The following is a 12,385-nucleotide window of genomic DNA, read 5'->3' on the forward strand; positions in this document are numbered from 1 at the left end:
ATTTATACACCGCCCTTCAGGACAACATAACGTCCACTCAGAGTGGTTTACAAAGTAGGTCATTATTATTATCCCCACAACAATCACCCTGTGAGGTGGCTGGGGCTAAGAGAGCTCCGAGAAGCTGTGACTGACCCAAGGTCACCCAGCTGACTTCAAGCGGAGGAGTGGGGAATCAAACCCGGTTCTCCGTTCTTAATCATTACACCAAACTAGACATTACGGCATCCACAGGTGACACCCATGGATGCTGACGCCACTTTTATTTTTTAATTTATTTTATCAAATTTATACCCCGTGAATGGGAGATGAATCATGCCCTTTAAAAATGTCTGCAAGGGCCCAATCAGCAACAGGTAAACCCTCCCCCACACGTCATCTTCTGCGTCATCTACTGCCTGGTCCTTTTTGAACTGGAGAATGAACCTGGGACCTTCTATGTGCAAAGCAGATGCACTTCCACTCATCCACAGCTCCTCCCCATCCATCCCTAAAATGGCGTCGGCATCCACAAGTTGGATCTTTGGACACTGTAGCATCTAGTTTGGCCCTAACACTGCCACACATTGAAAGCAGTGCCTTTCTGGAACTGGCACCTAGCCTGTGAATTGCCTTAGAAGTCTGCTGGGTTAGTTCTCTATTGGCCAACAGAGAGTGACTCCCTTTTTAACATTTCAATTAATGGCCGGGGGGGGGGGGGAGACACACAGATGACAATAGCAACCGCTCTGTTTTTGCATGCTGTTTCCAGGGCTACTTTCACTTAAATTGTATCTGTTCTCTTTTTTAAAAGCTTATTATTTTAATTGTGTTCCAGTTTTAGTATTCAAATGTTCTGGATTTTCACGTTCATCTATTGTTGTAAACGACCTTGTGGCTCTGATTGTGTAGGAAGGCAGCATATGTATCTACGGACAAATAAATATATTTGACCAGCAACCTAATACTACGTGGGACAAATGACACTGTGCAAGAGATCCTTGACTAGCTCTGGCGCTCTTTTCCTTCAGACCAAAACAACAACAATAGCTGAATAGGTAGAGGCCTGAACTGGATCAGCGCCTCAGAGCTGACATTACCTTTGGAGTTTTCCTGGCAGAAATCAACCCCCCTTAGCAGAGTAAAATTTTCTACCATAGCAAATTGTAACTTGGGAAGGAGAGACTGTAACACTGCAGGGAGAAAAAGTCTACTCTCTCCCCAGGAATTCCCGCCTCCGTCTAATTTAGCTCCTCCTTATCTTTTTTTTTTAGTCTGGAAAACAAATAACCGATAAAGCTGATCACCGATAGTCTGCATAATGGGCATTACAAAACCACTGAAGCTCACTTACGTGTGCCCCAGATCACCCCCAAAAGGCTTCAAATTTGGAAAATGTGGAACCAATGCATTTTAAAAAGTTGATTGACTGAAGAGATGTATATGAGAAGATGTTAGATAAACATTCAGAAATGCTTATTGAAAAGCACTTGTTAGGAACAGCCCCTTTCCCTTGTCATTATCCACTCTCGATTTAAAACCACTATAAGTTAAATTTCAGGAAATCTTACATTTGGCATAGGGATATGAAGGCAGAAAAGCAAAACCTAATTGTCTAAAATTAACGAGATCCCCAGAGGTTACCAATGTTAAAATAATTTTCCTTCTCAATTTCCCTCTTGAAATTTTTCATCAGTGTTTCGTATTGTACAGCAGTGTTCTCAGTTCTGCACACTGAAATGTGCTGCCTGCTTGGTTGTCCTGACCCATCGTTAACTAAAGTTGTATGATGTCAGCATTGTATGTTTAAAACCTTTTACTAAGTGACTGAATGTGTAGAATCATCCAATGATCTTATTTGTGGAAGTCTGTACTCAAGGTGGAAACAGAAATGTAAGTAGAGGGGAAAATACGTAAACAGTTTGGGGGACATGGACTTCATAATCTGTCTACTGGCCCAATAAATAACTGTAGCCCATTAACAATGTACATTTTAGGGGAGAGGGTACAGCTCAGTGGTAGAGCATCTTCTTGGCATGCATAAGGTCTCACATTCAACCCCTGGCATTTCCAGCTAAAAGGATCAGGTCACAGGTGATAGGAAAGAGTTCACTTGACCCTGGCTGACTCAGTTAAGAGCCTAGGGGTTGTATGAGAACCAGCGCTACTGATTAAAAAACCAAGTAAATGCAGCTGCAAAGAAGACCTCACAACTCAGACTAGTCTAGAAGATGGCCCCCTATCCTGACACAACTATCTGGCCACCTGGATTCGTGCCATGGTATCACTGAGCTAGACAACTGTAATGCCTCTACATAGGTCTGCCCTCAAAGTTGACTCGGAGACTCCAGCGGGTGTAGAAAGCTGCAGCTCATTTACTCTCAGGAGCTAGACAGGGCATGCATATCACTCCCATTCTGCAGTCACTCTATTGGCTTCCCATTAGTTACTGGGTTCAATTCAAGGTCATTACTGTCACTTGGCCCCTCATATCTGTGCAACCACCTCGCCTCCATGTTCTGTCGTGGCAGCTTCACTCATCTTGACAGGGTCTTCTGTCGATAGCACCCTGCGGTTGGGCAAAATCAACAGCTGCCCGCAAAAGTGCTTTCTCTGTGGCAGCCTCCACTGTATGGAATGGCCTACCTGAGGAAGTCAGGAAGGAGGCTCCCAACTCTCTGGGCTTTCTGTAAACTAAGCAAAACTGAATGATTTGGGTGGGCTCTCTATACAGATTATAGGAGTGTGCCGTAAGAAGTCGCTCAGAGAGATGCATTGGTAGGGACAGGGACTATACGCTACTCTGTTGTGTACTGTCTACTGACATGTGCCTACTAGCGAGTTTCCCCTTTGTTTCAGAAAGATTTCATCTCTGTGCTCAGTTTTATATTTGTTTTTCAAATTTTCTGCTATCGTACCCTATTGTATTTCTTTCGCTAAATGTCCTAACTGTTGTTCATTATTGTATTTTGCTCATTTAATGTCCTAGCTGTTGACTATAACTTGCACTGTATAATCTACCTTGGATCTCAGCGAGAAAGGAAGATTAACAACCACCACCACCACCACCACCAACAGAGAGTAGCTACCAGTCAGAGCAGGCAAGACTGACCCTGATGGATCTGATTCAGTAGAAGGCTGCTTCATATGTGATGCTAAAAGTTAAAGCTCTTGAGGCTTTTTAAAAGTATGGGAAATAAGTCATGAATACTGGGGAAGAGAATGAATGTACCTTTCCTCATTATGATATTGATTACTTTTCTGTTTTTTTGTTAAATGCAACTTGTGAGGAACCTGCATTTAAACCGAAATTAAAAAGTTAGGTGTTTTTTTAAAGGTAATGCTTCTTCACACAATGAATTCTTACCCTATGGAATTCACTACCACTAGAAACAGTGAGAGCAACTAGCTTAGACTGCTGTCAAAACAGATTAGACCAGCTCAGAGAAGACATGTCTATCCACAGCCATTATCCACAGTAAATATACGAGAGCTCCACATTCAGAGGGTGCAGACATCTGAACACTGGATGCTGAGGACTGCTGCCTTCATACTCTCCTTGTAAATGCCCAAGATGAATTATGCAGATGGATCTTTAGCCCGACCTAGCAACGCTCTCCTTACATCCTTATAATAGGAAAATCAAGATACACATGCCAAACCGCAACAGCCCTAGAAAACATTATGCCTCCCCACCTCCAAATATGTTGTCTTATTTGCATCATAGACTTCTTTAAAAAAGCAGAAAAAAATATGACATACTCATATGTTCATTTTGATTGCTTTATGCTTTTTCTGGATCTCTGCCTCTCTAGACCCATATGCAGAATCATAAAAACGAAAGAGCTATATCTCTCTCCTGTTCCTCCACTTTGATCCCCCCCCCCCCCGATTTACTATAACTGCGAAGAGCTTCAGTGATTCACCCTGGGCGACGCAGACAGAATTCTGACTCAGAGAGGCTTCGTGAATTCTATACCCAGAAATGAAGCACACACAAATATGACCTTAAGTCAAGGCAAACAGTCACCTCAATCGCTGTGTATCCCTTACAGTTTACTTAAATTAGCGTCAAAGAGTCAGAGACAGATAAGGATGGTGTGCTGAGGATGGGGTAATGAGGCTGCTCCCCCCATTTAGAATCTGGTACAAAGAGTTGTTCTCTTTTGGAAACTTTACATTCAATCACATTTAAAATGGAAGTTTCTAGTCCTATTGATCTCTCAGAAAAGACAGCACAGCTCTCACTAGGAAAGGAGCAGAGCTGCTTTGCCTTGGGCAATATTATTAGTAGCAATAACAAATACTTTGGCAGCCTTCTGCCTCTCTTGAGTAATTCCCAGTATTTATTCCTGGCCCCTGCACCTCACTTTTTGCCCCATGCTCCTGTCCCCCACAACTGCTAAAGGCTCCAACATTAAAATCCAGAAACCAGAAACAAACCAAAACATGCCACTTATCTGGATATCTATGTGTCACCATGGCAACTAAGATCTGAGGAGCACCCTCCGGATGATGCAGTACCCTCCCCTTACTACATCAAACCCGTCTGCCAAAGATGTACTTTGTTTGCTGGGTGGGTGGTTGCCCATAACTGTGGAACGCCCTCTGCCAAAGCAAAGCAGACCATTAGCACACATACAATAGTCATATTGGAATTGACAACATTGCGTGCGGGTATGTGTGTGTGTGTGTGTGTGGTTTTGAGCCATTTTTAAATTGTGTGGTTTTAATTGTGTCAGAAGAAAGACACAATTTCTAATCTGTAATCTGTGCATTTTTAACACTGAGTTTTTAATCTGTGCATTGTTTAATTTTGTTAATTGGACTATTAAATTATATGTCCCTGCAACTCTGGTATTGTATTGTTAGCTGACTTGAGTCTGAGGAGGATAGATGAGACAAATATGTTTAAAGTAGACAAGCAAATAAATAATTGGGGGGAGGAACTGTTATGCCAATATATATTAAAATCATATGACAATAATCAATATTGAATAGTACTAGGCCAAGCTCCTGTATTTGCTAGATGAACTTTTAAACTTTGCATGAACTTTCTGTGTATTTTTTCTCTGTGTTAGGTAATTCAACAGGTGTGCTTTCATCCTTTGACAATTAATTAAAATAGTGGACTCTACCGAGATTGATGTTCCTCTATCAGAGATTCAACCAATGGTGATCACCCAACTTAACTTTTCTTGACACTTGTTAGAGATTTATAGTTTTCTTTTGCAGTTCTGACTATGACATAATTTTTTAACTAATTGGAAGGCTGTACTATGAAATTATGAATATTCAGTGAAGTGTCAAACCAATCATTATTTGTTTGTGCTATCATGTGAATAGACCTTAAATATTTGCATATGATTAGGTATATAACTGCAAACACAGATAGTATGGCAGGGTACTGATGGAAGAGATCTCTTGGGAGAATCTAGGTGAGAACCTATCTCTACCTTTGTATTTCATAGAAACTTTGAGCATGTTAAACTTAGGATTTATTAAGAAATGTTAGTGAACTTATTTCTTATTGCCTTTCTGTGTTCTGTTGTTATAGGATTCATATTAATAGCCATTTATATTTTGATTACTTGCTTCATTAAAAAACTAGGGTGTATTTTCAATAAAGTGAAATAAACTCTAGACAGGTGTCTGTGTGTTTGATAAAGAGTTGCAAAGCAATATTGAACCCTATATAAATACATGTACTGATAAACAGCTGGTTCAAAGAACTTATCTGTTTGACAGGTCTAAAGACTAACTGATTTCGGCTTCCCAGGAGATAGATCCATCTTTCTCCTGGCTAGTTGAAGCTTAGTTTTAGACACGGGCAAAGGCTCGTTACAGAACTATATTTGACAACTGAATCTGCTTTAAAAACAAAATTTTTATCAAGGATAGTAAAGGAGAACTATATGCAAATTGTTTCTAAAGTTAAATGTGCCCTCAAGTTGCAACCAAGTCATGGCACCCCCAGCCATAGGTTATTCCAGGCAAGAGATAAGCAGATGTGGTTTGCTATTGCCTCTCTCTGCAAAGCAACCTCAGTCTCCCATTCCAGTACTGACTGTGACCAACCCAGCTTACCTACCAAACTCTGACACGCCTGGGCTCAGAGCCTTGCTACAAGTGACATTTTACACGTGAAGGATAAAGGATCATTTTCGCAAGTCTTTCTGGGAACTGAAGTTCCTCTCCCCCACCCCTTTTCCTTTTGTTCCTTCCCCTCGCTGCCTGAAGAGACAGAGAAAGCCTGCGGTAACAGCAACTTTTGCAAATCGTTCCTCCAGTCACAAGCCTGCTCTCAATGATCTTTGGGGCAGGCAGCTGCAACTTTCTCAGCTTTCTCCGGAGCATTCCCCCCCTGCCCGCCCCAGCAAGACGATTTGTAAAACCTGATGTTGCCGTAGGCTCTCTCTGTCTCTTCAGGCAGAGAGGGGAAGGAACAGAAGGAAAAGGGGTGGGGGAGAGGAACTTCAGTTCCCAGAAAGACTTGCGAAAATGATCCTTTATCCTTCACGTGTAAAATGTCACTTGTAGCAAGGCTCTAAGTAGGACTATTCAGGCTGCTCCGTCTGTAAACCCAATGCTATTTTCCATATGGGACTTGAAGGGTGCAACTCTGTTTACGGTTATACACTGTGATCCTCTTACTACAGGAAAACATTCAGAGTATGAAATGGCACTGGTTGGAAAAAGTGTTTTTGTATATTTTTGCATCCTTTGGGGAGTAGCTGTGATGCTGAACATGAAAACAAGAGTATTAATGAAATTAAGTAAAATGGATGCATATCCACGCATGCTGTGTACTCTCTTTGTGATTGCAAAATCTGGTTTATCCAGACTTGGCAAATAGAGGGTTGTGGTTGGGCTGGAATCCTACTGTTTTGTGTATTTAGCTTAATGTTTAATCCGGCCTTGCTGCCATACATTACTTGCAAGCCATTTCCCCAGTTTTACAGACTCCCAAATCAGCAGAACTTTTGAAGAAGCTGATTGGAGATTTTTTGGAGGAGACAAACGAAGATGCTCCACTTCTCATTTCACCAAGGAGAAATCTTGAAAAGACAGCATTAATGAGATCTGTCCAGACAGCCGGCTGTAAGATGTCTCAATCTGTTTTGCTTCGTCAACAACGGCTCATCCCTCTGAATTCCCAGGAAGAGCTAATTAATCACAATTCCACCAGTATTGTGCAATGAGAGTCAGCCTACACACGGCACAATCACTGTCAATTTTGCTAGCTGTTCTCACCAATTGCCATGGGAGAGAGACTGACCTTTGGGTTGCAGGACCATGTCTTAGAAACTTACAAATTCCTGACTTATATACCTGTGCTATTTCTTCTGCCAGGCAGGGAGAAGTCCCAAGAAATGAAGAAGTGCTCATTCAGAATCTTTGGCACCCAGATAAGTCCCATTTCTAACACTGCATAGTACTCACAATATCCTAGTCCTCATGTTGCCCAAATTATAAATCTAAATAATCCTACATATTGTCACACCTGAGTTTAACTAGGAATCTAAGTATAGGATAGGTTTACACAGATATCAGCAGCCTTGATTCTCAGTGGCCAGCAGAGAGTGAGTTCAGCCCCTACCTCAAGCAGTCCCCCATCGACACCTCTTTACTTTCCTAAATATAAATTCACAGTCAACAGAAAATTCCACCACTCCAGTGCAACCAAGAAATGGAGCCCAGGAAGGGGGTACGGAGTCTTGACTTTAAATGGCTGAAGACACAAGAGAGCAGGCAGGCTCAGCCAATGATATTCTCTTTACTTTCTATCACATAAGGGAATGGTTTCCATTTACTTCCCTGGACAGAAGGGTGCTGTCCATGGGGTTGCTATTGAGGTCCACTCTCCCAGATCCTGGAAGGAAGCGCAGTATTTATGTGCCAGGGGGCCTTCCTTCCAAGGGAAAAACAAGAGCCACCCTTCCGTCACTAAAAGGTCCATCATGGGAGCATCTGCAAACAGATGGGGATTTGTGACAAGACAGATTTTAACTGATTCAAAACACAGAACACCAGAAATCTTTATTGGCCAGTGGCCCTCAAGGCTACTTCATTTTACAGCACCATTTGTTTCTTTGCCATGCAGATCCCCCAAGGACCCTTATAATTCCGTGTAAGGCCTGTCCAAATGAGCACCCTCATCCCATCTAAAACAATTATCCCTGGACTTCAAGCGCCTTAGCTAGCTGTTAATGAGCAGAAGCTGCTAATTCCTTTCGGAGCTGGGGAGAGAAAGAGAGAGAGAGAGAGAAACTGACTTGCGCTTTTGGCATCAACAGGAAGGGGCGCATCCTCCAACTCTAAAGACGTGTTTCGGAAAGCAGCTGAAGATATGTTGTGACAAGAAGAGGAAGCAAGCAGATTGCCGCTCCAGATAATCTATCTCTCCGGTGAATAATATTCAGAGGGATTTGGTCAGGGTGACCTGGGTTGCCAGGGACCGCATCTTTCTTCCATGAGGTTCTAAAGGCTGGAAATGCCCCAGGGGAAAGGCACCAATCCAGGAGAGGTGGTGAGAGGTGAACCCAAATCAGCATGACTGCTTCCTCTCACATCTGTGACAAAAGACCTCTTTACTTAATTATACTGGAAAGAAAGCATGCTCTCTGTCGTGTATGAATAGCCACATGAGAGTCTTAGTTTGTCCAGGACTCCTCCATGCGTTGGGACACTGCAGAATGTGTCATCTTCTGATTGAGACATTTATCACCAAGGTAGGAGCTACACACTAATATCTTTCCTGCCCATGATAACAAGAATCTCAGAAGTGATCTTATTGGATATATAGTTTACGTAGTTTGACCTCAAGACAGGGAAGTTGCATGGGATACATTGGCCATTTTCACACTGCTTGCCGGCCACAGAACATAGCGCCGAGCTCCCAGAACGACAGCGTCTTCCTGACGTGATTTTGCACGAGAAGGAAGATGCTGTCGTTCCGGGTGCTTGGCACAATGTTCCATGGCCGGTAAGCAGTGTGAAAACAGCCACTGTTAGGAACTAAAGGAGTAGAAAAGAGCATGAGTCCAGTTGCACCTATAAGACTAACAAAATTTGTGGAGGGATATGAGCATCGGTGAGTCACAGCTCACTTCTTCAGACACCAACTGAAGGGATCACCTTGATTAAATTAGATAAGTGGTAAAAAAGAAAATATTTCAACAGGAGACAGCAAAGGGCCTAGTAAAACAATAGGCAAAGTAGAATATCAGAGCAGTTGATTACTGGGGGAGGGGGGGAGTCAAGCTGAGGAAGTATTTAGTTTTTAGTCCCAACAAACCACAAAGTAAAGAATAGCCCTCATATTGAAATCTAATGCCACATGTTTAGGTCTGATGCCTCTTAATCTGTTGAAAACTCATTTAAACAGCAGGGATGGGTAATAGAGAATTAAAGTTTGGGAGGAGAATGGGTTTTTCTGACAGGAAAATATAAATTATCCCACAGGGGAAAAAACATTCCAACTTACCTTAGTTCTTTGCTACACATTGCTTCTTAAAATGATTTAAATATACCAGAGGTTTTTTTTCCCTAAGCAGAAAAGGGAACATTATATGCAGAATTTAAAATTAAAAAGGAAGCAGAGCTAGAGGCACAGAGAAGTCTTACAGAGAGAAAGAGTTTTTTAAATCCTAATGAAGGTCTAAATGTGCTTCACTATTTTTTCCCCTTTTTTGCACGGTTGCTCACATTCATTATCAGATAGGAAGAGAAGACTTGGAAGGAAGAAAGAGCAATGCCCGCTGGTAAAAACATTAGGGTGAGATAAATTCTCAAACTGGATCAAAGCATGACATTTTGAAGGAAGAAAAAGGTCCATCTCAGAGTGTTTCAACCTCCACCGCTGAAAATTAAGCAACCAACAACAAAATCCAATGGTTGAACAGGACTCTGAGATCCTTCTCCTCCCCAGTCAAGTGTAGCAAAGGCTCCTTGTCCAGCCTCTGAGTTGCCTAAACCATAGAACAAGCCTGACCAGGAAAATTTCACAGGGGTGGAGGAAGGAAACTTGATCCGCACAAGAACAATGTGTTCTCCAGCATCCTGTGCAAAGGTTCTCTCCCAGCCCTACAAGCTGAGACTCTTTTAACCAGAGTTGGCAAGGACCAAGCCTACTGCACGCAAAACAGGAGCTCTACAGACCCCAATGTGCATAATGGCCATACAATTAAGGATCCTGTCATGTCACAGCTGTGATAGTGGGCAAATTTTCCCCTTATATTACATAGGAACCACAGTTTGCCTTGTGCCAGCAATATAGCGGTTAGCCGCTATCTAAATATATATCCGAATATATATTTTTATATGTGAAATATATTATAACATACTGTGTTTTTTATCAACCCATTTGTGGTTTTTAACTGTATAAATTGATGTGTTTTAATATGTTGTAATCCACCCTTCGTGGGGAGGGGGGAATAGAAATCCAAATAAAATAAATAAAAATAAAATGTCAGACTAGAATCTGGGAGAACCATGTTGGAATCCCCCCTCTGCCATGGAAGCTGGCTGGACGACCTTGGGCCAGTCACCTGCTCTCAGCCTAACCGACCTCACAGGGTTGTTGTGGGGATAAAATGGAGAAGAGAAGCACTATGTAAGCCCCCTTGGGTTCTCACTGGGGAGAAAGGTGGGTTAAATAAAATACATTTAAAAAATTGTAAAGCCCTTGTGAGGACAAATAAGAGGAAATTTCAAAGGACTAAGAACAGAAGTGCCCTGCCAGATCAGGACAGTGGTCTGTTGAGTCCAGTATACTGTTACGCACAACAAACAGCACAGAGACTCTGCTCCGGCACGGCCTACCGGCACTGGTATTCGGAGGGCTAATGTCTCCTCCATGTGGAGGTTCTCGCTCTTTCTGTGGCCCAGTGCGCCTATTTGAAACTCCTGTCTACTTTTGAAAATACCCGAATTAGCCAATAACAAAAGGAAAATGACCTGGGAAAAGATGGTGGTCTAGGCAATGTTACCCAATTGGACTCTCATTGACTTTTTTTTACTTAATTAATCACCAATATTGTGGATTGGCTGGCCTGAATGTAACTTTGGTCCAGTTAATGATGACCCACTTTCCTCCTACTCTCTGACATTTATGGGACCTGGGAGTTCTGTTTTGGCATTAACTGCCATTTATACTCACAATGGAGGCTGTAATTGCTCTTGCCATCTTCTTCCTGTAGGGCTGAGGGTGCCCAATCCCCTCTCTGTCCCGTGCCTCTTAAGCCTGCATGACTCTTCAACAGGAACAGAGTCAAGATCAAGGCTGGAAACAACCTCCTTCTGTCCCCATCCCTTTTTTTTTAACATCTATCCTCATAAAGAGTTTGGGAGAACTCTAAAGCTTGCACATTGTTTCATGTATTTTGGCTGGCCTTGATAAAGGGTAACTTGAGGGACTGACCTAGCAAGCTCCCATGGGCCATGTCTACAGAAAAGACACACAGCATCAGCCCTTGATTTGACTGGCAGTATGAAGCTTCTGGACTGGCCAGCCTCATGGACCTCCTCACGCTATGCTTTGCTTGGTCAGAGCACTACCTTCCACCTACTGCACTGCAGGCTCCAGCATCCATTTCAAGCCCGTCCTCTGGAATCCTTAGGTAGATACCCTTGAGTTCAAGACAGGCAGTGTGGTATAATGGTTAAGAGCGTCACAGGAACCTGGGAGACCCAGGGTTGAGTCTCCACTCTACCATGGAAGCTTGCTGGGTGACCTTACACCTCTGCCACATTTTCAGCCTCACTGACCTCACAGGGTTTGTGTGAGGATAAAACGGAGGAGGGGGGAATGTCGTAAGCTGCTTTAGGTTCCCATTGGGGGGGGGAAAGGTGGGGTATAAAGGAAGCAAATAAATAAAACAAATAATTGGGTGCAGCTGCCCACGGCCTGGTGCTCATAAAATTTCTGCCGAAGCTCACCAAAGTTTTAAAAGGATGCAAATAAATTTGCAGCAGAACAGTTATGAAGCGTGTCACACATCTGTGTCCCAGTTGCTCATCCTGCCACAGCATGCCTATGGCAAACATGGTCTGGCCATGAAGACTGGTATCCTCCAATAAATTTCTCACTTCCCGGCCATGTTGCTTAAAATAACTCACTGTGAGTTGCCATGAAGCTGAGAGCTTATTTATCCATGTCAATGACTTACTCCAGCAGGGACAAAGAAAACGATTGACACTGTGGCCCTAAGGAGCATGAGCTTGCATGATACGGTTTATGGATGGGGGTTAGGAAACTCAACACAGGGACTGGCATTTTCTTGGCTAATGCAAACATCTAGTCTGGCTCTTGGCTAGAGAAGACGAAAGGATAAAACAAGGAGAGTTCCAAGAACAGAAACATGGCAACATTTCTTAGTATAACCTGTAAAGGAACAGCTAGCTT

At 42.8% G+C, this 12,385-nt stretch overlaps 1 protein-coding gene across 1 annotated transcript in view; it reads right to left on the reverse strand.

Moving 5' to 3' along the window:
• MAN1C1 (mannosidase alpha class 1C member 1) overlaps positions 1 to 12,385 on the reverse strand; it is a 166,172-nt gene that overhangs the window by 68,761 nt on the left and 85,026 nt on the right. The gene's annotated exons all lie outside the window — the stretch shown is intronic.

This window comes from Eublepharis macularius, chromosome 15, assembly GCF_028583425.1.
Source record: "Eublepharis macularius isolate TG4126 chromosome 15, MPM_Emac_v1.0, whole genome shotgun sequence".
In the NCBI taxonomy this organism is placed as follows: Eukaryota; Metazoa; Chordata; class Lepidosauria; order Squamata; family Eublepharidae; genus Eublepharis; species Eublepharis macularius.